Genomic DNA, 24,805 nt, shown 5'->3' on the forward strand with positions numbered 1-24,805 from the left:
GCTGTCTTTTCGTCTTGTTTATGGTTTCCTTTGCTGTGCAAAAGCTTTGAAGTTTCATTAGGTCCCATTTGTTTATTTTTGTTTTTACTTCCATTTCTTTAGGAGGTGGGTCAAAAAGGATCTTGCTGTGATTTATGTCATAGAGGGTTCTCCCTATATTTTCCTCTAAGAGTTTTATAGTGTCTGGCCTTACATTTAGGTCTTTAATCCATTTTGAGTCTATTTTTGTGTATGGTGTTAGGGAGTGTTCTGATTTCATTCTTTTACATATAGCTGTCCAGTTTGGAAAGACTTTAAAACAGATTCTAGGCCTTAACCTCAGATTCTGTTTCTGTGGGTCTTGACTGGGACCAAGGCATCTATGTATTTTAAAACTTCCCAGGACATATTAATAATCCAGTTTTGGAAACTCCTTCTCGGTATAGAGCTAAAGGCTTGTTGGGTTTTTAAGATGTACCTGAGCTTTTCTTAGGTTTGAAATTTCAGAATAAATCTAGCAATAAAAAATAATAAGACAGCATTCTGACACAAAGGGAGAGAGCAATAGAGTTAGTTCTTATTTAGGGAAATACTGGTTTATTTGATTTTGATTAAATTGAAGACAACATGGCATTTATATGGAATATAAATTCCCTTCCAAAGGACGATGACATTGCTTTGGGTTTCATGTCCTTAAAAGCATTTGGAAGCCAGATTTCACATATATACAGTGATATACATGGCACTGTATAATAACTGACATGATTCTGCTCTCTATCTCTTAAAAACTTATTGAACAGGGCTTCCCTGGTGGCACAGTGTTTGAGAGACCGCCTGCCGATGCAGGTGACATGGGTTCGTGCCCCGGTCCGGGAAGATCTCACATGCCGCGGCGCGGCTAGGCCCATGAGCCATGGCCGCTGAGCCTGCGCGTCCAGAGCCTGTGCTCCGCAGCGGGAGAGGCCACAGCAGTGAGAGGTCCGTGTACCGCAACAAAAAAACAAAAACAAAAAACAAAAAAAATCATATTAAACAAAATTATTACAGAAGGTATTTGGTTGATTCTAAATTTATCAGTTATCTGCTGGAAGACTTAAACAGACATTTCTCCAAAGAAGATATACAGATCGCCAACAAACACATGAAAGGATGCTCAACATCACTAATCATTAGAGAAATGCAAATCAAAACTACAATGAGGTATCACCTACACCAGTCAGAATGGCCATCATCAAAAAAATATACAAAGATTAAATGCTGGAGAAAAGGGAACCCTTTTGCACTGTTGGTGGGAATGTAAATTGATACAGCCACTATGGAGAACAGTATGGAGGTTCCTTAAAAAATTAAAAATAGAATTATTACCATATGAACCAGCAATCCCACTACTGGGCATACACCCTGAGAAAACCATAATTCAAAAGGAGTCATGTACCACAGTGTTCATTGCAGCTCTACTTACAATAGCCAGGACATGGAAGCAACCTAAGTGTCTATTGATAGATGAATGGATGAAAAAGTTGTGGCACATATATACAATGGAATATACTCAGCCAGAAAAAGAAATTGAGTTATTTGTAGTGAGGTGGATGGACCTAGTGTCTCATACAGAGTGAAGTAAGTCAGAAAGAGAAAAACAAATACTGTATGCTAACACATATATATGAAATCTTAAAAAAAAAAATGTTCTGATGAACCTAGGGGCAGGACAGGAATAAAGACGTAGACGTAGAGAATGGACTTGAGCACATGGGGAGGGGGAAGGGTAAGCTGGAACGAAGTCAGAGAGTGGCATGGACATATATACACTACCAAACGTAAAACAGATAGCTAGTGGGAAGCAGCTGCATGGCACAGGGAGATCAGCTCGGTGCTTTGTGACCACCTAGAGGGGTGGGATAGGGAGGGTGGGAGGGAGACGCAAGAGGGAGGAGATATGGGGATATATGTATATGTATGGCTGATTCACTTTGTTATAAAGCAGAAACTAACACACCATTGTCGAGCAATTATACTCCAATAAAGATGTTAAAGAGAAAAAAAAAGTTATCTGCTGAACAGTCATCCAAGACCTGAGAGATGAGGCAGGTACAGTCACATAACAACATTCTGATGATTAATTGTACTCAGTTACCTGCTAAAGGGTGCCACACTTAATCATTTTTCATGGCCCTTTAAACCTTCACTGTTTCTACTTCTCCATATCAGATGTCTCATCTACATGCAAAGGTGATTTTGTTTCATGACCAGTAGTTTCATAAACTCTACATGGCAACTTCAAGCATCAAACTTTATCTTCTATAGGATATCTTTGGACAATAAACATCCTCAACCAGGATGTAGCTGCTAGCTTGGCAGATAACGGAAGAAAAAATCTAAGCTGACTGTTCTGTAACTATTTCAGTTATGTAATACAGAAATGAGTAAATGTTTATTTTGGTCGATAAAGCAAGCAGGTGTGGCTTGAAGATAGGACGGGGTGAGCTAAGTTAAGTAAAAGTGGTAATTTTACAAAATTACTTTCCTGACCACCATGAAAATTTATCCTGCATATTTGAGATTAAAGGTTTTTCACAGAGGACTAATCCAGGGAAATTTATTTTCCAAATAAAGTGTATATACTTTCTAGTTTTATTTTTCATTTCACACATTCGGGCAGGATGAAACTTAAAATGATGTTTGAAATTTCTTTAGATCTTCTTTTACAGTCCATCTTAGAAAAAAAAAAAGAAATCTGGCCTTGCAAGGAATGGAATCTTCATAGTGTTAAGGACCAAATTTACCATGTATTTGCCATGAATGTACTTGAATCATGTGAAAACACTGAAAAATAGGATTTATGAAGCATTAGAAGACCATGCCTGGAAATAGTTATTCAATAAATGTTTGCTTCATTTCTATGTAAAATAATTGGGCTAGATTTGGAATTAAACACCCCTAGCAAAGGGTCACACACATCAGTACACACATCAAGACATCAGTAAATCGTGTATTTATGGGCCACAGGCACAGTGAATGCTGAGGCAATAGAGAGATATAAAGGTAAAATCCTTGCCTTTAAAGAATTTAGCTTCTAGAAAGTAAGACAGGTGTGCAAAAGGGCAGTCACAATGGGACCAGTTATATGACAAAATGCCATATGACAGATTGACTAGGAGTCAGTGCAGGCTTCATGGAGACATAATTATCAAGTTAAAAGATGTGGGAATGTTCAGTGCAGCCAAGATGAGTGAGGGAATTATGTACCAGAGAAATTCCTGACAGAATATGGTGCATTTGGGTAACAACAACTTAGTCTTTATGAAGGTCAGTGGTTGGGGGTAAGTTGGATGGTGGGCAGAGAAAGATCAGATCACCTGTACATTAAATATAGGTGCCTTTGTGTTTATCTCTTAAAACCTGGGTAATCTTAGATTCACATGGTAGAAAGTCATTTGCCAAGCTTTTGCTGGCCATTCCCAGTATCGTGGTTTTCTTTGCAGATGTAGTCAGAATGCACACACGTGTAAATGCTGCCACGTCACGTGTGACAGAGCAACCACTAGGTGGCAGAACTGTACCGATTCTGTGGCCAAGGCCAGCTAGCTGATCCCTTGACACCTTCGTCCTGGTCTTTGTTCGAAGCCAGGTTGGCTCCACACTGACGCTAGGAGTCTAGGTTTGTCTGGAAGCTTTGCTGAAGATTGCACAGCAAATTTTAAGGAGCTTTTGTCACTGCAGACAACCTGCAGCTACCAGCCCTGCTCTTTTCTCCTCCCGGGGGACATCCGTTGTCAGATGAATGCAGCCTGGAAATATATCTTAAATTATTTCTTTGGTTTAAAAACATAATCAAGACCCATATATTATCAACAGTCACACAGCATATTTCACATATAATTAGCTCGTAACTAAACGTAGCAGTGTGCAAAAATAAAATGTCAATCTAATTTCTGTTCTGTAAAATTTTCCTGCTGCCAACATAGAATAAATCCATCCCCATATGGCCCATCAGTTCAGCAGAAAACATGGGGTCTAATGGTATTTTGTTAGCAAACTCTTGTAATTGATTTATTTTTCTAGGCTACCAGCTGGGTTGTTGTTGTGTGTTTCTGGTTAGATCATCAATAGATATACTTAACTGCTTCTTTGCTGTTATTGTGGTTCCTATGTTGAAGAACATATAATCAGAGTTCAAGAATTCTACAGCGTAGATTTGCCAGTTTAGAATGGGAGAATGTCGATAACAGGTTGATAATATTAAACATTTCAGTGTTTCTCTTCAATATAATGTAAACGTTGTCTAAATTTAGGCTCTGTTTAAAAGGCAACAGTTAGTCATGGATGATCTGTTTGGACTGTTTTTTAGTTAATGGTACATTGATTAACTTAACTTGCTCATTAAATCCATTAATCAAACTGTTAGTTTGGTTAATGATTCCATGAGCATGTTCCTTTGATGATACAGTCATGATCTTAGCCTGATTTTCTATTAACAGATTAATGTGGAGGTCATTAATACCCTGAAGCGGTAATTAATATCCTGCTGCTCCAGGTAATACTCAAAATAGTCTTATAGCGAAGATTCAAACTTTGTATAGGCCTTTCCAGCACAGGAAGGGGATTAAGGGAATGTGAGTTCACTTTGCATGGGTGTACAAGCATACAGGTATGAGACTTTCAAATATTTTTCTTTAGGTGGGACACATGTTAATATTTGAAATACAGCTTTTTCTTTAACCATAAATTCTGTAAAAACTCTTCTCTAATTAGACTTTTATGGATGGAGAGATTTTAGAGTCTCTCCAAAGTCAGTTAATTTGTAGTAACCATTTGAAACAAGCACACACATGCATGCACACACCCCATCCATTTTAAGTACAATAGTCCCAATATCTTTATGACCAACCAGCCATTCATAATACAGACTTTCAAATTACATACGTTACTGAAAATAACTAGAATGCAGCACTGAAATATAAAACTGGTTATGTTAAAACATGATTTATTCTGCTCTCTTGCCTACTATATTTCTCAGGGAATCATTATGTCTTGCTAGAAATACATCATTATACAAAGCTTCGATATCTCAACAGAGAATAACGTAAGGTGAAATTGTAGGGCTATAGGTCAGCGTGGTCTCCTATCATAATCTTTTTCTTCTTTCTTTTCCTCCTTCTATTCCTTTCCCTTCCCTTTCTTCTTTTATTCATTTTTTTGCTTTCTATAATCAAGAAAAAAAAATTGAACTGGAACGGAAAATGTGTATCCCAAGTTTTTCCCCCTCTTACCCAAAATAGATACAGTGTGCTGAAAGCTTTATAAATTATTAACAAGCAAACTAGGTATTTAAAACTTATTTTAATAAATGCTATGTGAAACACAAATCTTCTAAGGCCAGAAAATAATACAACTTTGTGAATTCAGAGTCTCTACAGGCTGGAATTTTAAAGCAGATATTCCTTACTTATTTTTATATTACAGCTGCATAGTACTCCACTCTGAGGACAAATTATAGTTCATTCAACCAGTTCCCATTGTTGTATGAAGATTCTCGTACATAAGCTTCTTAAAAATTTTGGCCAGCGTACCTCTGGGGCTGATCCCTAGAAGGAGAATTGCTGGGTCAAAGTGTCAATGTGTTACCAAACCATGTTCCTTTGCTGGACATGAAGCAAGCCAGACTCTGAGATGCCGAGGTTTGCAGCAGGCAATGGTTTATCCGCAGGGCAGCCAAATGAGGAAACAGGAGAACAGATCTGCCTCCCCCAAGGCAAGGCGTTAGGATATTTCGGGAATAAAGCTGAGCCATAGGGAGCCTGGAAAAGGTAACTGGAGATAAGAATAAGGTGAGGTAATCATCCTTCTGTGCAGGCATGACTAAGCTACAGGCTTCTTCCTGGGACGTGTGCTCAGAAAATGATGGTGTGAGCCTGTTCTTAGGGTGGAGTTTTGGCCTCTGATGTCAAAAGTTCACTGAGTGGACATTCATGCATGCCCAGTTGGAGGACCTGTGGTCCTAACCAGTCTTAACCTGCTTGACCTGGAACTGGACAACTTGGGCAAAAACATCTTATTGTTTAGGCTACATGACGTTTGGAGGACACAAGTTTTTTGTAAAAACAAAGCGAGCTTGATCAGTGAAGGCGGGTGACAGTTTATTATATATTAATGGCAAACTGATGACTACCCTTGGTTTCAAACACTTACATAATTTTGCCAGGTGTTGCCTCATCAAATTCTTTATCATATGGGTTCTCCTACTTTGCATCCCTACTAGCAATACCTGAGAATGATTATTTTACCCAACCTTGCCAACAAAGTATAATGTCAAAAGTTTTGATATTTTTCAATCTGTAAGTGAGAAATGGAAACTCAATTTATTTTTTTTTATTAATTTATTTTTGGCTTCATTGGGTCTTTGTTGCTGCACACGGGCTTTCTCTAGTTCTGGCGAGTGGGGGCTACTCTTCATTGCAGTGCGCAGGCTTCTCATTGTGGTGGCTTCTCTTGTTGTGCAGCATGGACTCTAGGCACGTGGGCTTCCGTAGTTGTGGCACACGGGCTTCAGTAGTTGTGGCTCACAGGCTCAGTAGTTGTGGCTCACGGGCTCTAGAGCACAGGCTCAGTAGTTGTGGCGCACGGGCTTAGTTGCTTCGCGGCATGTGGGATCTTTGGGGACCAGGGCTCGAACCCGTGTCTCCTGCATTGGCAGGCGGATTCTCAACCACTGTGCCACCAGGGAAGCCCTCTCAATTTAGTTTTAATTTGCATTCAGTTAGGATGAATCAGGTTGAGTATCTTCTCATCTTGTTAAGAGAGATTTATATTTCCTTATCTGTGAACTATACATTGTTACACCTAATTTTTCTTTATTTTTAGAAGTGTGTACATTTTAATGACTTTAGTACTTTGTCTATAAGTTGGACATACATTATTATTATGTAATTATGGGGTTTTATTTCATATGCCACTACGGTGGACTTTTTTTTGGCTATGAAACATACTTTTATTTTTACATAATCTATTTTTCAAATTTAAGTCATTTTCTTTTGTGTGTCTGGAGTTGAGTCCTTGGGGAAGTATTCCCATGGCTAAAGTATAGAAGAATTTACCTATGTTTTTGTCTAACGTTTATATAGTTTCCTTTTTTCACTATTCAAATTTCTGATCTCTGAGGAATTTATCCTTCTGAATGGTATAAGGAATGGATCTTCATTACTTCATGACTATAAAAGCATTACTTACATCATGGTATACTAAATTTACATACAAACTTGGATCTATTTGATTTTAATCAAATAAAAATTGTAAGTTATTTATAGTGTACAAAGTAATGATTTAATATATGTATTCATGTAAAAGGATTCCCCATCAAGTTAATTGACATATACGTCACCTCATGTATTCCCTCCCTTTTTTTTCTGTGAGATCATTGAAGTTCTACCCTCTTAATTCTCTTTGAATAGTCTGTTTATTCACGTGCTAATACTCTACAGTTTTAATTATGGTGGCTTCATAATATTTATTAATAACAGGTGGAGCTATTCCTCTATGATTGTTTTAATGGGGGGTTATCTCAGGAAGATACATACTTGAACTTTTAGTATTTTTAACCCCTGTTATGTATTTTTAACTCCAAATCCTAGCTGCTCTTAACACACAATGAAAGCCTTAAATGTAAATGTCTATAGTTCAAGGTGTTAAGCTCTAGTGGTTTCTTTTAGCTTTCGTGAACTTGTATGTTGGAAGAAATAAGTTAGTTTTAATGGTTCTCTCCTATAGGCTTTTTCATCTATTGGGAAATCGTTTATGGCATGGAGACTCAGAAGACCTGGATTTCAGAACTGGGTCGTTAATTAAAAATAGAGGGAGAATAAATAAGTTCTAGGGACATAATATACAACATGATGTACTTATGGAACACTTCTCTGTTTATATATGTGAGTAAATCCTAAGAATTCTCAACAGAAGGAAAAGATTGTTTTTCTATTTAATTTTGTATCTATATGAGATCATAGATGTCCACTAAACTTCTTGTGGTAATCATTTCATGATGAATATGAATGAAATCTTTATGCTGTATATCACACTTACACGGTGGTGTATGTCCATTGTATCTCAGTAAGACTGAAAGATGAAAAGGGACAAGAAAGTAGAGGGAAAACTTAGTGAAAGAAGCCGTTTAACTTCCTTTGCCTTCCTCCTCTTATCTATAAAAAAGAGATCTTGTAGAGGGATTGCATGCATCATTTAGGAATAAGTTCAGTGGCATGGAAAATTCAATGTAATCAAATACGGTGTTTTGTTTGTTTTTTTGCATAACAAAAAGTTCAGGATTAGAAAATAAAGTGTTGACCTGGTAGCTCCAGGAAGCCATCAGGGCTCACTTTTTGCTCCATCAACTTGAGAGTCGTTCTTATGCTTTTGTTCTTAGCCTTTAACCTGTGGTTGCAAGATGCCTTCTCTGACTCGCTTCTGTGTCTCTACTTAAAGGAATGAAGAAGGGGAAGACCAAGCATACATATCATATCCAAAGTGCATCAGCCTTTATTAACATTTTTTCATAAGCTCTGCTCAGCCATTTCTGCTTAGATCTAATTGACCAAAACTGTGCCCTGTGGCCATTCCTCATTCCAAAGGAGGCTGGAGAATTAAGTGGGATTATTGTATTTATTAATGTGTTGGATTTGCAGCTGAGAGCAGTGCTATACCAAGAAAAATTATGATTCTGTTAATAGAGAAGAAAGAAAAATATAAATTTGCCACAGTGGATTATAAAGGCCCTTCTATAAATATCACAGTAGAAATAAACAAAGAAAATATTTACCTCTTTTCCTCTCCCCCCAATATTTCTTTACTCAGTTATAAAAAGGTCTTTCCTATAAATAACTCAATTTTTCAATGCATTGAACTTGTAAACTGTTCAAATAACTTACATGTTATAAGCATTTTTCAATGTTAGAAGTATGAGAAGACAGTCAAAGGAACGGGGACAGGGAGAATGCTGTGCACACGAGGGAAAGAGAAATGGAGAAAAGCAAGCAATATTCAAATGTCAGATCAACAGAACAGGCTCCCTTTGTTTTCTAGTCATAAGTATTGCTGAGTTTGCTATTTTAAAAAAGAACCAGATTATGAAAATAATTGTTCAAAGGCATATGAAAAACTGCTTTTGAATTGCTCCAGAATCTACAAGTTACCCACCTGTTTGTTAACTTCAGTGAGGTATAGTCTATATATAGTAAACTGCCCCATTTTAAGTGTGCGGTTGGATGAGTTTTGACAGATTATACGCCTGTATAATAACTACCCCGCTAAGAGTACAGATCAAGTCTGTTATCCCCCAGAGATGCCTTATTTCCCTATGTAACCCGCCTCTCCAACCCAGGAAACTACTGCTCTGATTTCTGTCGCTACAGATTAGTTTGCATTTTCTAGAATTTCATACGAAAGGGCTAAACATCACATATTCTATTGTATTTGGCTTCTTTAACCCAGCTTAGAGATTTGGAGATGGATCCATGATGTTGTTGTATCAGGGGTTCAGTCATTTTATATTGCTTAGTAGTATTCTACTGTACACACACACACACACACACACACACACACACACGCCACAGTTTGTTTTATCCATTCATGTATTAATGGACATTGGGATTACTTTCAGTTTTGAGCTGTCATGATTAAGTTGCTATGAACGTTCATGTACAGATCTTTGTGTGGATGTGTTTTTTCATTCTTAGGTAAATGTAAATGTGATTGTTGGGTCATATGGTAATTGGACACAGCAATTTCTGATGCTGCCAAATTCTTTTCTAAAGTAGCAGGTCAAATTTACGTTTTCTCCACCAATGTATGAGGTTCTGGTTCTATGTACTACAGTCTCAGCAGTGCATAGTACGGCCAGTCCTTTTAAATGTTAGCTACCTCATGTTTAAGGGAATGCTCTGAGTTATAAAAGCAGCAAACTCACAGTTCCCTTTTGCAGATCTGTCTTTCAAGGGTAGATTCCTCTGGTCTCTGCCTAGTGTCCCATTAAGCTTCATGAGTTCTTCCTCATGCACGAGTAATTTCACTGTCAGCCAGGGATTCGAGCAGGGTTTATACTGAGATTTTGGACCGCATTCCTTCAGTTCTCTTGCTGCCATGATTTCTTCAAATTTCCAGCTGTTCTTCCAGCCCTGAACTCTGTTCCCTGGCATCCTGAGTTGCTGAGGCTGAGGTTTTCCATACGTCCTGTAGCTGTGGTGGTTGAGGAGACCCCTTTTGTCCTTGTCTTTGTATAAGAGCTTGAACCTTTAACATCTACCCACTGCTCTCTGAACCCATGCTCATTTTCCTCCCTCACAGTTGCAGTTTATAATCTCTTCTCTAGCTAATGTCAATCAAAAAAATTTTTTTGCTAGTGCCTTTAGACATTGGGTACACATTCCCAGAAAAGTCTCCATAATTAGGTTTGAAAGCAATGTCCAGAACCGTCATAACTGATAATGAGTGTAACTGAAATAAAGGATTTATCAAAAAATCTAACCCAAGTTCTGGGGGCCATGCAGTTTAAAATGTAAGCACAAAAGAAGAGTTTCTTTACTTTCTTGGGTCAAGGATGGTCCAAAGAACAAGTTAAAATGTAGCGAAAGTTTAACAGTGGTACTCCTCTATTCCCTTTCTGCTTTCTTCTACTTCTCTCTGTACGCGTGGATGCCGTTTTGTCACGCTATATTCTCAATGAACCCATGTTGAGGTCTGACTTGCCTCCTTGAGTTTTTCTCACTTCCACCCTGCTTTGATGAGAACTCCAATTCTCCAATGCAGTTCCTCTCTGCTAAATGTAAAAGAGGTGTTTCTTCACGTTCCCAGAGGCATTTTCATTTTTAGAAGTAGACATTTAATATCTTAAGTTTTTAATAGAGAACATTTGGTGACATAGCAGAATATAGTAAATTGTTCAGTTCACATGGGAGAATGTATTGGGGGCAGAGGGCAAACATGTAGGCATGGGAATCTTGTAGGAATGGGGATCTTTACTAATGGTTAGCAATTCTGGAATGTTTCTGATTTTTTTTTTTTTTTTTTTTGTCTCTTCTTACCTCTTTTCATCTTTAAATCTAGAGATTTCTTAAAAGCTTCATGTATTTGGTTGTATGTTTGGCTGGTTGATTTCAAGTAGCCACTGATGGCAGCGACTGGGGATTCACAGGTGGGGGATGGCAGGTAGCAGTAGTATTGAAAGACTTTTTTGCTAATAGGTGAACTTGTCTCTGAAACTTTCCTATATTCTGTTCTGCTGCTTTTCTCTACTTCCCATTCCTCTCTCTCCAGGCCCTCAGTGGATGAATTGCTCCTCACTGAAAATAAGAGTTTTATCAACTATACTTCTATTTGATCATGTCTCAACATTTCTGGAGAATGGGTCTCTTTCCAAGTTTAGTTTGGTCCTTCAAAATTTGACTCTCACCAGTGCCTCATGCAGTTAAAGCAATTTAAAACAGAGCTGTATGCTCAACCATAATCTTTCTTTGTCTATAATCGTTCCTAACTTTTGCCTTAATCACGTTTGCTTTTCAGACAGCTGCTAGGTTATTGTCTTTCATCATTGCAACTCGCTGTTTCTAATCTGTTGAGCAATTTTTTATTAAGTCTGATTTTCTTCTTTAAGGTCTCATGGCACGTCACCCTCTTTGGTTCTGAGAAGCCACTCTGAGTTCTCATCCTGCCTGCAGTGCTCCGGCCGTCTCTTTTCTCAAGTCCCCTCTTTATGCAGTGGGTGAATTCTACCTGCTTTGAGCATTTACCTGTTTTGTCCTATGCGGATTGAATGCCGTCCCAAACACGTGCTCTGCTACTAGCCTCACATGAATCCTGTTTTTTCATAGCCTGCAGAATATGATGACAGTGAATCCCTTCTTGCCACATATGATGCAACACATTAATACCATGTTTCAGAAGTACTGAGTGAATTACAAATATATTTCACATATAATCACAGAGTGCTTTAGGCACTCTTTTATACACTTCATTTGCATCACTCATTTAATCATATGAGTAATTAGGTAGATACTGTAAGTATTTCCTTCTTATGCAATAAAAACCTAAGCAAGGAAAGCAAAGTGAGTTAATGGATTCCACAAAGCTAGGAGTTAAGAGAAGGAGATTCAAGGGCACGTACTTTGGCTTGGAAACTTGACCCTGACCTCTTACACTGTTTGGTATATGTGAAACTAATTGCTCTGGACAGCTGCCCAGTGGGATGCTGGTATTAACACCATTTGTAGTTGAGGAAGTGGCTACCAAGTGAGGTTAATTTATTACTCCCTGTTGCCTGACTAAAGCGGTTCAAATGGCCCTAGAATATGAGGCGTCAGTTCCTTCGGAAAAGCCTGTTACTGCCAAGAGTTCATGTTGCTTCTCTCTCTCTAGATATCCTACAGGAGACAAGAGAGCCAATAACAACATCAAACTGAGGTTATCTCGTTTTAAGCCTCGGAAGCAACAGCATTTGAAGGGTACGGAAAGAAAATTAGAAACAAGACAAATGCATTGATGAAGAACTGAATCAAATTCCCTCCGCAAACACTGTTCTCCCAAATGTTAGAGCAACTGCTTCAAAGCCTGCCAGTAACAATCACTGAAAAAAAAATACACTGTGTAGCACAATGCCTAGTTAGTTGTCTTTTGGGACTAAAGATATATGACTGTTTGAGAGCCATGATCTGATGAATGAATCAAGCGGAGCATTCAGCCCCAAAGCCACTCGACCAGAAAAGTGATGCTTACCCCAGAAAGTTTACCTTAGGAAATCCTTCACTAATTAAGGATGTTTTCTCCTGTGTAAATATGTGCACTCCTTGGAGGGAAAGCATTTTAAGTCTCGCTCATTATTCAGCCTCTGGTGGAACTAGTTAATGCAGTCCAATTGCTGGCCAGTTGAAAGTCTGGATAAGGAGGTGGAGGGAGAGACTGTGCCCTGTGCTGAAAAGACATAGATTTTAAGGTCAGATAAAACAGGACCTGAATCCAGATCTCTCCCTTAGATGCTGGGTAACAGTGAACAAATTATGAAACCCCAGCTTCCTTATCTGTGAAATGGTTATGATGACAGAGCCAGGAACTTGCAATTGTGTAAGATAGCATACATAACACACCTAGTTTATAATAACTACTAAAATGTTAGTTCCATTTTCTCTTAATGCTTCTCTGGAAGATGTGTTGTAGAGGGTAAGCAGTTAGGTCGCTTCTGATTCCAGAGGGCTGGGCTGCGGGGAAAGGAGGAAGAAGAAGGACAAATAAAACAGGAGAGCTTTGGAAGGAGGTTATAGTTACCAAAGGAAAAAATTAAACTATTTTGAGCTTCCGTTCGTGATTGGATCTGATTTATTCTCTCTGTGTGTCTGTCTCTGTGTCTTTCTGTCTCTGTGTCTCCGTCTATCTGTTCTCCCATCTCTCTTTCCTTTGTACAACTCTCTATTTAAAAATATTACATTATAGGTAGGATCCCCATAAATAATTCTCAAAACTTCAAACCCTTAGTTGCTACATTGGTAATACTTTGCTGTTATAGAGATACAAGCTAAATGCCATTCATGAAGTTACATTTTCAAGACTGGTTAGTTTAAACACAATACTGGATTTTGGAAGGAAAGAAAAACGCTGTGTTTGTGGGGGGCAGAAACTACTTTAAGTAGCAAAAGGTTAGGTAAAATTGGTTGGCATTTTGCTTCAAGTTCTGGAAATGGGTGAAGGCTATACATACTGTAATTGTATTGTAACTTTTATTTGCAGTGAAATTCTTGCATCCATCACCTTTTAAAACAGACCTGCATGTTGTAGAGAACAAAACAAATGAAAAGGCCGAAAGCATCCCTAGCACTTCCTTCACTGCTTGGCTTTAGAGAAAGGAAAGAGAGGAGAGAAAAGTTAACACATGACTACGTGAAGTGTTCTTTTGAATCTCACCACCCACTGTATTTTATACTCACCCCTTCCAGTTTTTCTTGTTTATTCCTCCCTCTTCCATAAATAAGGTTACTCAGTCAAATTAAGGTCACAGTTCCGCCAGGGGCTATTACTATCAACAGGGAACAGAGACTTAAGCTATGTGACAAAGTGAGAGAGTGGCATGGACATATATACACTACCAAACGTAAAATCAGTAACTAGTGGGAAGCAGCCTCATAGTACAGGGAGATCAGCTCGGTGCTTTCTGACCACCTAGAGGGGTGGGATAGGGAGGGTGGGAGGGAGGGAGACGCAAGAGGGAAGAGATATGGCGATATATGTATATGTATGGCTGATTCACTTTGTTATAAAGCAGAAACTAACACACCATTTTAAAGCAATTATACTCCAATAAAGATGTGAAAAAAAAAAAAAGAAAATAATACCAACCCACAGATGAGTACTGAGGTGATGGGAAGGTTTTGGGATCAGGACCTTCTGTGAAATTGCCTTCACAAAGGAAGTAATCATTTCTACCTGTGTGCTTTGTAACTGGTTCTACAACACTGGACTAACCACTGCTTCCATTTCAGCTTTTCCTTCTCTCTTTGATTCTTTCATTTTCCTTTCTCCTAGGAAGCTGAGCAATTTTGTAGGAGACCCAGGTCTTCCCAGAGGTTTTCCTGAAGGTAAAACTTCTGATTATATTTGGCAGTTTAAATGTTAAGTTGACATAAATCATATCCATCCTACATGATATTCTTTCATTTTTGACCTTACTATATTTATGACTTTTGTCATATATTTGACAGATATTTCTGCTACTGTTTCATTGAAACTGAAGAAAGCCACTAAGGTAAGTTCTAGAGAGAAACCCTGCAGTGCAGATTCAGAGACACGTACTTGACCAGCTCCTGAGGAGATCAAGGTAAGGTTTCATCAATTACTAGTGTCTTCATTCCCTTATGTACTGTTCCAGGTCAGTGTTGGTATGAAGATGCTACCCCCAGTGATTCTGGTCTAAAGTTTTAAGAGAATGTGAAGTGTTGGAGAAGATAACCTCTCAAATGGTCCCCACCCCTAACCCACATCCCCAAATACATAGCAACAGCAGACATTGTGTGCCTTGTCCCCAGAGAGATGGGTCAACTCAAAGACATTAAAGATTAAACATAGAAGGAATGTTTTACTGTGGTGATAATGTGATAAATTTCTGTACTTTTTTCTTTCTTTTGATTGTTAAGACAAAATTTTTTTTTGTAGGGGGGTAGATAAAATAAGGTTTTTCAATTCAGTTGAAAAGCATACATGTTAAAAATTCTAACTGAAACATGGTAGTTAGGTGAAAGTAGCCAACTGTTTTCATTCATTCAGGAATGACGTGAGCATCTTCTGTGTGGCCAACCTTGTTCTAGGGGCTGGGATGCAGGGATGAGTAAAGCAGATGTCTACATCCTATTCGCTGACATTATTGGGGGAGAGAAGCAGAAAGTAACCAAGTTGACAAGTACACGCAGATGATAGCATTTCAGATAAGGAAAATTTTTTAAAAACTAAAGAAAGTAAAGGATGAAGTAACCTCTCTCTACTACTTTAAACTGGGTAGTTACAAAAGGCTTCTCTGAGAAGGCAAATACAGAAGGCATAACTAGAAAGTATCACCAAGAATTGTGTTTAACTCTACAAAATACAATGTGATATTCTGATAACTTATGTAAGTTTTATAAGTAGTTGTTTTGAATTGATCTTGATATAGGAAGATGACATTTTTTTGCCTGTTTTCAATGAATAATTTAGGCATTTGCCTCCCATCTCTAGAATTCATAAGTAGCTGTTATATGCAGTGTTCTTTGGCTTTCTTCCACTCAGTCTTTACACTCTGCTCAATCCCAAGTAGAAATTGTTGGAGAATATTGCTTTGGGTGCCAAAGTATTAGCCTTCCAGGGAATGTGTCTGTTTGTCATGATTGTGCTTTAATAGGGTAGAAAAATATAAAAGCAAGTTAGAGGTTTAGAACTTAGTTTTTTTCTGTAACATGGTCACGTAGCTTCTGCATCTGGGATGATTTTCTGACTTTTAGTACTTCTTTTCTTATACCAGGTGGTCACTTTTTTTCACCATTGTATACTCTCCATTATTTTTCTTGAGTAAGTGTCTAAAAAAGACTCTGATATTGAACATGCTCTACTTAGTTGACCTAACCATTAAAATGCTCATCTTAAACTAGCTATCTGGTCTCTACCCCCATTATTTATTGCAAAAACTAGATAATAATTTTCACAAAAGAGAAAAGGCATTGTGTGATCGCTTGGCTGAAGATATTAACAAAAATCATTTAGCACGGTGTTGTGACTAAGTGATAAAAGATAATGAACTGGAACTTTCCCATTCAAGTTAAATTCCTCTGAGACTTATTAGTATCAGTTGTAATGGTGTATTTTTTTTTGACGTGGGCCCTTACCCACCATCCTAGATGGAGCTGATGCATTTCACACAGGCTGCCAGAGAGCTGTGTGTAAGTGTTTCCTCTCTCTGCCAACTAGCAATTGGTCAAACGGCTCCCGCAAGCCTGAGGCTGTTCCGTCTGTTTCTGGGGCCGAGTAACAAGAATAAAGTAAAGTGATGTAGCACGAGTAAAGGAAAAACCAGACTTGTAAAGGGCTATGAAAACTAGAAGTTAAAACATCAGAAGTGCCTTTTTGCAATGTTTGAAGTGTCTCAACGTTAATCAGAGCATAAAAAGAGATGTTGTACTTTTTTCCCCCTAATGGCAGATACATGTATGTTTTTCTCATATAAATCAGTGACTAAAAGGGAACAGAAAATGCTACAAGAATGTTGTGAGACACCTGACTGTGGAAATCTTTTGAACATTCGTGTGGATTTTTGATGTTGTACACGCATCCCCGTGTAGTTTTTAATGACAGTATATGCAGAAGTGTTTTAAGAGCAACTGACTATGCAGCTATCCACATAAATTTTTATTACATCTCTAAGAATAAGTCCAAACTGTGTAGAATAAGTCCAAACTGTGTAGAGAAATTCAATACAATAAAATATCTTAAAGACATTATAACACCAAACTTGGGTACTTGTAACAAAGCGTGCTCCAATCTGAAAGTCCAAGGTCAGAGGTGTTTTGCTAACACAGAGTTTTAAATATTTCTTAGCCAAAAGGAACCTGTAGAATCTCTAGACACTTGGTTTAAGGAAAGATAGTTTTAATTAGAAACAATTCTGAGCTCTTAGAAATAATATTCCCCCAAAGCAGTATATTATAGCTAGCATTTAATTTGATTTTTTCTGTGTTTGTACATAGATCCATAATTTATACCTATAGAATAATTTTTGCTAAGTTGACCATGTGCTTTATAAGCAATGTCTAACTAATCTTCAACACATCTATACATACTGGGGATGGGATCCTGGTTTGTTAGGTCAGCTTAGCAAAGGGAAAATGAATTTCAAAGGAATTAGGTGACTCCAGTAAGGAAAGCTCATTCTACACCCCCAAATATGGCTGTTTTTCAGCAAAAAATAACAATTTAAACAAATGATGTTGCCTCGTGGTACCTCTCTCTGATTCTGTTTCTTTCAAGGATTTATTGTGGCTCTTTGTTGCTTTGTATATACATCTGCATGGTTTATACATTGTCCAGCTCTGCACGTCATTCAAATATGGCTTCCTATATCATTCTGACTTTTAAAGACAGACAATTCATTTTATGTTGTCAAATGATTTTGTCAAGGATTCTTGGTAAAATCATATTAAAAATACTGTTTTGAAAACAGGTTGGAACGTGGTAAATCCAATTCTGCTTCATCACTCTGAGAACAATCTGATCATTTCTTGGTCTTGGTTTTCTTAGGAAATCAATGGATGTGGTTTACAAAAGGTCAACTGTGACCTTTCATCTACCATCCCACCAATACCTTCAGATCTGTAGGCTGTTTCTACTTAGTAGTACTGCTCTTGCTTTAACCTGGACGTGACTAAACATAAAGTTCCCTCCTGTATTCCTCCTCTTCTACAGGCAAAGCAATATCTGTTTCTCAGCAAGTCCATTGTGAGCTAACATTCCACTGTCTGAGACCCAAACTCCCTTAAAAAGAATTGCCTTTGACTCTAATTTCCCTCTAGCAGCTCTGACTAATGTGTCTCCAAACTCCGATATCCTAAACTGAGGAAATTTCTCTCCCCCTAAGGTATCCCCTCTAGCCCTTGAACCACGTCTCTCTGTCCTGAAGGCTCTACACTTTGTTAGGAGAATTGTTTGCACTTTGTGTTTCCAAATCTCACCTTCCATTTACTTTTTAACCTCCTGCAAACTAGCTTCTGTACCAGGTAATAGCTAACTCCAATAGAACATTTTTCATTTGTACCCAATTGGATTTCTTTACTGAATACTTTTATTTAATCCTTCCTTTTAAAGACCCTCACTTCATCTGTTTTCATGACCTATTAGCCTTTGGTTGTATTTGTATCCCTTTGTCTATATATTTTTCTTCTATGATATGCATGCATTGGATACGGTCCACGAGGACTCATTTGTATCTGCTTCCCGCTTTTGGTAATGTCCGGAGTTGTGATTTTTGCTCAGAGAGATGAGGAGAGTTAGCCATTCAGGTGTTGGGAGGAAAGCAACATTAACAGACAAAAACATGAAAAGTAACAGAGGTTTAAAAGAATATGATGCGGGGCTTCCCTGGTGGCGCAGTGGTTGAGAGTCCGCCTGCTGATGCAGGGGACACGGGTTCGTGCCCCGGTCCGGGAGGATCCCACGTGGCGCGGAGCGGCTGGGCCCGTGAGCCATGGCCGCTGAGCCTGCGCGTCCGGAGCCTGTGCTCCGCAATGGGAGAGGCCACAACAGTGAGAGGCCCGCGTACTGCAAAAAAAAAAAAAAAAAAAAAAAAAGAACATGATGCGTCTGGAGGAGGTTTGGCATATTGGTAAGATGAATGTGGTGGTGCATCTGTGGGTAAAAATAAAAAGGTGGGTTAGAGTCAGATAGTGAAGTATCTCAAATGCTCCGCGAAGCGTTTGGACATTGTACAGAATGCTTGGGCTACCACTGGTAGATTCCAGGCAGTGAAGTGATAAAATCACATTTGAATTTTAGAAAGACCACGCTGGTGAAAATTTGGAGAATAAATTGAGATCGTGCAACATTGGGAATGGAGACAATCTGGTTTGTCTTAAAATCGTAGGAAATTAATGATGAGGGTCTAAACCAGAACTCTGGCAAGGAGATGAAGAGAATGGAATCAACTCTTTTTGGGTTGCAGAACTGACAAAACTTGGCAATCAATTGGATATGGAGTGGGGCGGAGGGAGACAGCAGTTGAGGATGAGTCTCACAGATGAGTGGTATTGGAGGAAGGGAAAGGAGATGACGTTTTTGAAAGAAAAATGACCAAGTTAGTTTTGGTTATGATTATCAATTGCCTGAAGAGCAGCCCGATAAAATCGTTCAGGAGGCATGGAGAAAATGCATATAGGGATTAGGTGATTGTTCCTGATGGCGAAAAAGATTTTGGGGGAGGAAATAATTGACATACAGGTGGCAGCTAAAGCTGTGAGCACAGAGCTAGAGAGTAGGAATAGAGTGAGGAAATACGATAGCTCTGTCAGTCCTTGTGGATGTGCTTATGCTGTAGCACAACACCCTCAAACCTCAATGGTGCACAGGAACAAAGCTTTACTTCTCTGTTTTGTTACATATCTATGGTGGTTGGGATTTGACTTTAAAAAATCTTTGGGATACAGCCCTCCTGAACAACTTGTATATGGAACCTCATTCATCATTATGCAGAGGAAAAAGAGAATGGGGTGAAGCTTGGATGGACCCTTCCAGCTTCTGCCTGTAACACATAAAACTTCTGCTCACGTTTCCATAGTCAAAGCAAGTCACAAGTTGTGACTTCTGAGGGGTCGAGAAGTATAATCCTCTCCCAGGATGGAAAGCAGACATTTGGTAAATAAAAATGAAATTTACCAGGATTGCCAAGTCAGAATCGAAGAGAACATAAATGTTTAAGTTGCTCTTGGAAAAAGGAGTATTTTTGAAGAAAGCTGAAAAGGAGTGGCCAAAAATATAAGTGGAAAACACAGATGAAGTGTTTTTCTTGAAATAGACTAAATGATTTCTTCTTTTTAAATTCATTAACGATTTTTGAAATTTATACACCAAGGGTATATTTGCTTTTAATAATTCATATTTGGAAGGGTATGGGGGTAAATTTTGTTATTATCTTAAAGATTTCTTGCAGAGAAATCATCCTGCAAGATGCATTGCCATAGGCAAATGTAAAGTGCAAAGAGAATGCCTTAATACAGGGTTTAAATACACTCTCATACAAAGGGAGAAATACGTTCCAAATTTCTCTTCATAGTTAAAACATGTGTTTTCCTAGAAAATATAAGGATAGTTTTAAATTTCTTATACTTCACACGGTTGAAGGCTTTTAAACTGGTTCTTAAATTTGCTCCTTCCATTTCAGGCGAAATGGAAGCTCCCAAAGATGGAGGTAACATTTATATCTTTGATTTTATGAAAGATGATGTTCATTTTTTTTTAGCATGTGAATAAAGTACTAATCCTTGCTCTCTTGCGAAGAGTTGGGCAGACTTCCAGTACCAAGACCTGAATTTGCTGTCAATAAAAGAACAGTGAGACATTAGGTACTGAGGTCGGTTCTGTCTTATTCTGAAATTAAATGTGGAATTAAGAATCAAGATTTTAGTAAATCAGAGCTCTCTGAAACGTTAATTGGCCTTCGGTAACTCTGTGGAGTCACAATTAACTCATGAACTATTTGTGGATCAAAAACCGTATTGAGTCTCTATGGGCATCAACTGCGCATAGAAGATACAAGGCCCCTCTCCAACATGGAACTTATATTAAACTTGGGCAAACATGTTAATCCAATAGTCCCCGCCTTATCTGAGGTTTCACTTTCTGTGGTTTCAGTTACCCGTGGTCAGGTATGATCTGAAAATGGGAAATTCCAGAAATAATTCATAAATTTGAAATTATGTGCCATTCTGAGTAGCGTGATGAAATCTCTCAGTGTCCCGTTCCATCCTGCCCCGGATGTCAATCATCCTTTGTCCCGCATACTCTGCCCATTAGTCACTTAGCAGCCTTCTTAGCTACCACATCAACTGTTTGGGGTATTGCAGTGCTTATGTTTCAAGTAACCCTTATTTTACTTAATAATGGCCCTGCAGTGATGCTGGCTGACAATTTGGATATTCTCATGCTGTGCCTAGTTTATAAGTTAAACTTAATCATAGGTACGTATGTATAGGAAATAGTATATCTAGGCTTTGGTACTATCCATGGTTTTGGGTATCCATTGGAACCAGGGGTCCTGGAATACAGACAAGTGGGGGGACTAGGATAAATAAACTGTACAGTTAATAACAATTATATCAGCGTTAAGTGTCAGGAAGGAGATGACTGATATCTAAAAGATGAGCTGACCTAGTGTGATCTCGTTGAGAAAGTGATCTAGAGTGGATAGTTGAGGGAGAAATAGGCGTTAGTAGGTCAAAAGAATAGGGACAATGTGTGGGTTACGGAGCTCTCTGGATGGAGAGGGTCACGATTGTGAAAGTGATGAAAGCTCGGTTGCCTAGGGGATTTGGAAAAGTCCAGTCTGTGAGAGAAGTCGGGGAAGATGTTCCTTGACCTGGGTCGACGTCATCTATAGATCCTGGAGGGCCTTGTAGGTCACGACAATGATCTTGTATTTCATTCCAGGGACCATGAAAGTCATTTTTTTAATAAGAAAGAGGGGAGACATATTCACATTTGTGTTTTCAGTAGATTATTCTGGTGGCTGTGGGGGGGGGGAATGAATTAAGGAGGAATCAAAGTGGCCATGGCATAAGTTACTATAGTTCAGGTAAAGGGTCACGATGACTGGGAATGAAAATGGAAAAACAGGGATAGGCTCCAGAGATAGCTCAAAAACAAAGTCCAATGGGATCCATGATTGATTAGATAGATGTTGAAAATGAAGTTCTCAGAAGGATAGATGAAGGGTAAATGCAAGGTTTCTGGCTTATGTAAGTGTAGGGGTTAGAGTCACCATCTACTGTGGAGGAATGCTGGAGGCGGACCAGATTTATGAGAGGATATTTTGACTCTGTAGAGTTTCTATGCAAAGGCATTACTAGTGTGCACACTGGCCCTGGGTAAGTGCAAATACCATTCAGTTTAGAAGAGAGATCTAGAGACTGTCTCTTTTTGCTCCAAGATCAAATTTTCTGGGTCCTAGGGAAAGTCAATTAATTATGAAGTTCCATTCTATAATATCAAGTTAGCCATTGTTGGCCTAGCTTCTTCTTACACAGAAAGGATGTTGAGGGAATATTCAAATTGATTGGACCCTTGGGCTTTTGGGAGTAGACCCTTCGGTATTAAGCATTTTGCTACTGACCACCTGTACGTTTATCCACGGCACACAGTAGTGAGGATAATGATGATGGTTCGTAGACACTGAGTCCTTACCATGTGCCACATGCCATTCTGTGTGCTTTATGGATATTAATTCATTTGCCTCCTAACACCCTAGGTACTATTACTACCACTCTTTTACAGAGGAGGGAAATGAGGCATAGAACTCTTCCATACTTGCCTCAGTGTATATAGCTGGTAAATGAAAGAACCAAGATTTGAATCCAGAGAGTACAGCCATGCGGTAGGGGCTCTTAAACACCTCACTAGAGAACTGAACTGTTGTGAATCCTACTGTGCAGAGGCTATAAGAATTTGACTGGAAAAAGGCAAAGGTCATGGAATGGGGTTGTGATGTGGGGACAAACTGCTTTCACAAAAAGCCAGAAGTGCGTCATAAGGTATAGTCCTAGGCCTGTTATCACAGCCCGTGTTTCCCAGGCTGAGTGGCTCTGAGTGGGATGCTGGTGATGATTACTCCCCAGGAGTCAGGAAGAGTCCAACCCCTTAGGGATCTTCAGGCTACAGATTGTGAGATCTTAGCATGAGGAAACTATACCGTATTCATCTTTGTATTTCTAATGTCTGAAAGAAGGCTTGAGGAATTACAGATATTACAGTGGATAAAGAAATGAATCCATCAATCGATCTTGTAGTTACAAGTAGTTCCCATGTGTTTTTTTTTTTTTTCCTGGTAAAGTGTTGAGGACGGAGGTAAACTGTGTGAAGCTGAGGACTGAGTCTTTAGTTAGAAGTCTCTCACGTTATTCAGAATCTCGTCAGGTATAAAGTAAGAAAAAGGCAGGCAAAAATAAACAACAGTAACAAAACATCTGGTTATGATGAGCCTGTGGTAGATTCCAAAGAGAGCTACGGATGCTTTAATGATGTATAAAGGTTAAATTCACTTGAGGACAGTTACAACATTTTGTCATTATTTATAGATATTTTCCCCTTAAAATCTTCACTTAAACCTCACGTCATCTGCTGAGAGGCAAGGGGAGATGAGATTATCACCCGTTTATAAAGCAGATACACAGAGCAAGTAGAGGAGAGGTGATTTGCTCTCTTAGTGAACTGAAAGTCAAGTGGAATTCATTCATCCTATGAACCCATACCAGGGTTTAAGTTCCTAGTTGACTGTACTGAATCTTGAGTAAAAGATACTTCCCACTGTCATGCACTATAAGAAAGCTATTAAACTGCTCAGTTTGGTGTAACTTGTCACTTTCATTTTAAAATGCTTCAGGCCTGTTCATTTCTCACTTTACTGGCTCCACTCAATCTGCCATAGATTCCGGGCACTGTTGGACAGTGAGTTCTGAGTTAAGTCAGATCTTTGAAGCTTGTGAGTTGGCCGGGCTTAATATCAGCAACTATATATTTTGAATTACAATCTTGCAATATCTGTTTATTTTTTTAAGTATGAGAATTATATACTGCTTATCTGGTGTGAGATAATTATTTAACTGGAATTTATTATGAGAGCAAATAAAAATTTTCTTCAAATTTACCTTATCTTGTTCAAAGATCTTGTAGTTCCTAAAGAGTTCTACCGAAGTTACTAGATGTATTTTTGTATCTTACTCTGTGAGCCTTTTAGAAGCTTCAGTTTTCAGTGAAGTCACGTAATGCAGTTGGTCTGCTTCTTTGATCTTGTTTGGGAAATAGATTTGCCTTTCTGCTGTTACAGATTTATTGCTGTAATGTGTTTTAAATTCAATCAATTTTAAATTCAATTACTCATTGATTTCCTATTGAAAGCTTTCTATGGGACTCATGTAGTGCTGTGTTTGAGGTCCTAAAAGAAATACTATACCTACAGGCAACAAGAAAGAGAGGAAGAGAGAGGAGAAATGGAAAGAGAAACAGGAAGTCAAGTATTTCTATTTTCCTGAATGTAATTTCCCTAAAGACACATTAAATGATGTATTTCATTGGATGTCCTGTTACAAACTACAAGCTTGTTTCTCTTATAATTTAAACAATGTTTCCTCTCTTCAATCCTGCATGTACTGGATGTTGATTTTATGTTAAGGTCAATTACAGTATCATTAATCTACTATACACTCGAGTTATTTCCAAGTCTTTTAAAAAATGACATAGCAGTTACGTCTGTGGTGAGAATCGTATGCAGTATTGGAGAAAAAATGGGAGATGAATTCTGTAATTGACTTTAGGATTTGCTGATCATTAGAATCGAGGGACATAAAGGACAAATTGGGAAGAAAGTAGAGTTATGGAGGTAGAGGTTGATTCAAGATACGGGTACTGTGATGTACCAGTTGCAGTGAACTTGACTGCTTGCTTTAGTATACTTGCTCATACACTACATATTGGTGTGTTAAGAAGCACCTTGGATTCTGTGACTAATTTCTTATCCGTACACTTTTAATAGATACAGAGAAAAATTTGTCTTGTGACCCAATTCTAGTTTTCCCAA

At 38.5% G+C, this 24,805-nt stretch overlaps 1 long non-coding RNA gene across 2 annotated transcripts in view; it reads left to right on the forward strand.

Annotated features, from left to right (window-relative positions):
* Positions 1–24,805, forward strand: part of LOC125965356 (uncharacterized) — a 172,241-nt gene that overhangs the window by 12,449 nt on the left and 134,987 nt on the right. For both annotated transcript variants that reach the window (XR_007479147.1, XR_007479146.1), the window contains exons 2-3: positions 14,533–14,585; positions 14,709–14,752. This is a non-coding gene — a long non-coding RNA (uncharacterized LOC125965356). The remainder of the gene's footprint in view (positions 1–14,532; positions 14,586–14,708; positions 14,753–24,805) is intronic.

This window comes from Orcinus orca, chromosome 9, assembly GCF_937001465.1.
Source record: "Orcinus orca chromosome 9, mOrcOrc1.1, whole genome shotgun sequence".
In the NCBI taxonomy this organism is placed as follows: domain Eukaryota; kingdom Metazoa; phylum Chordata; class Mammalia; order Artiodactyla; family Delphinidae; genus Orcinus; species Orcinus orca.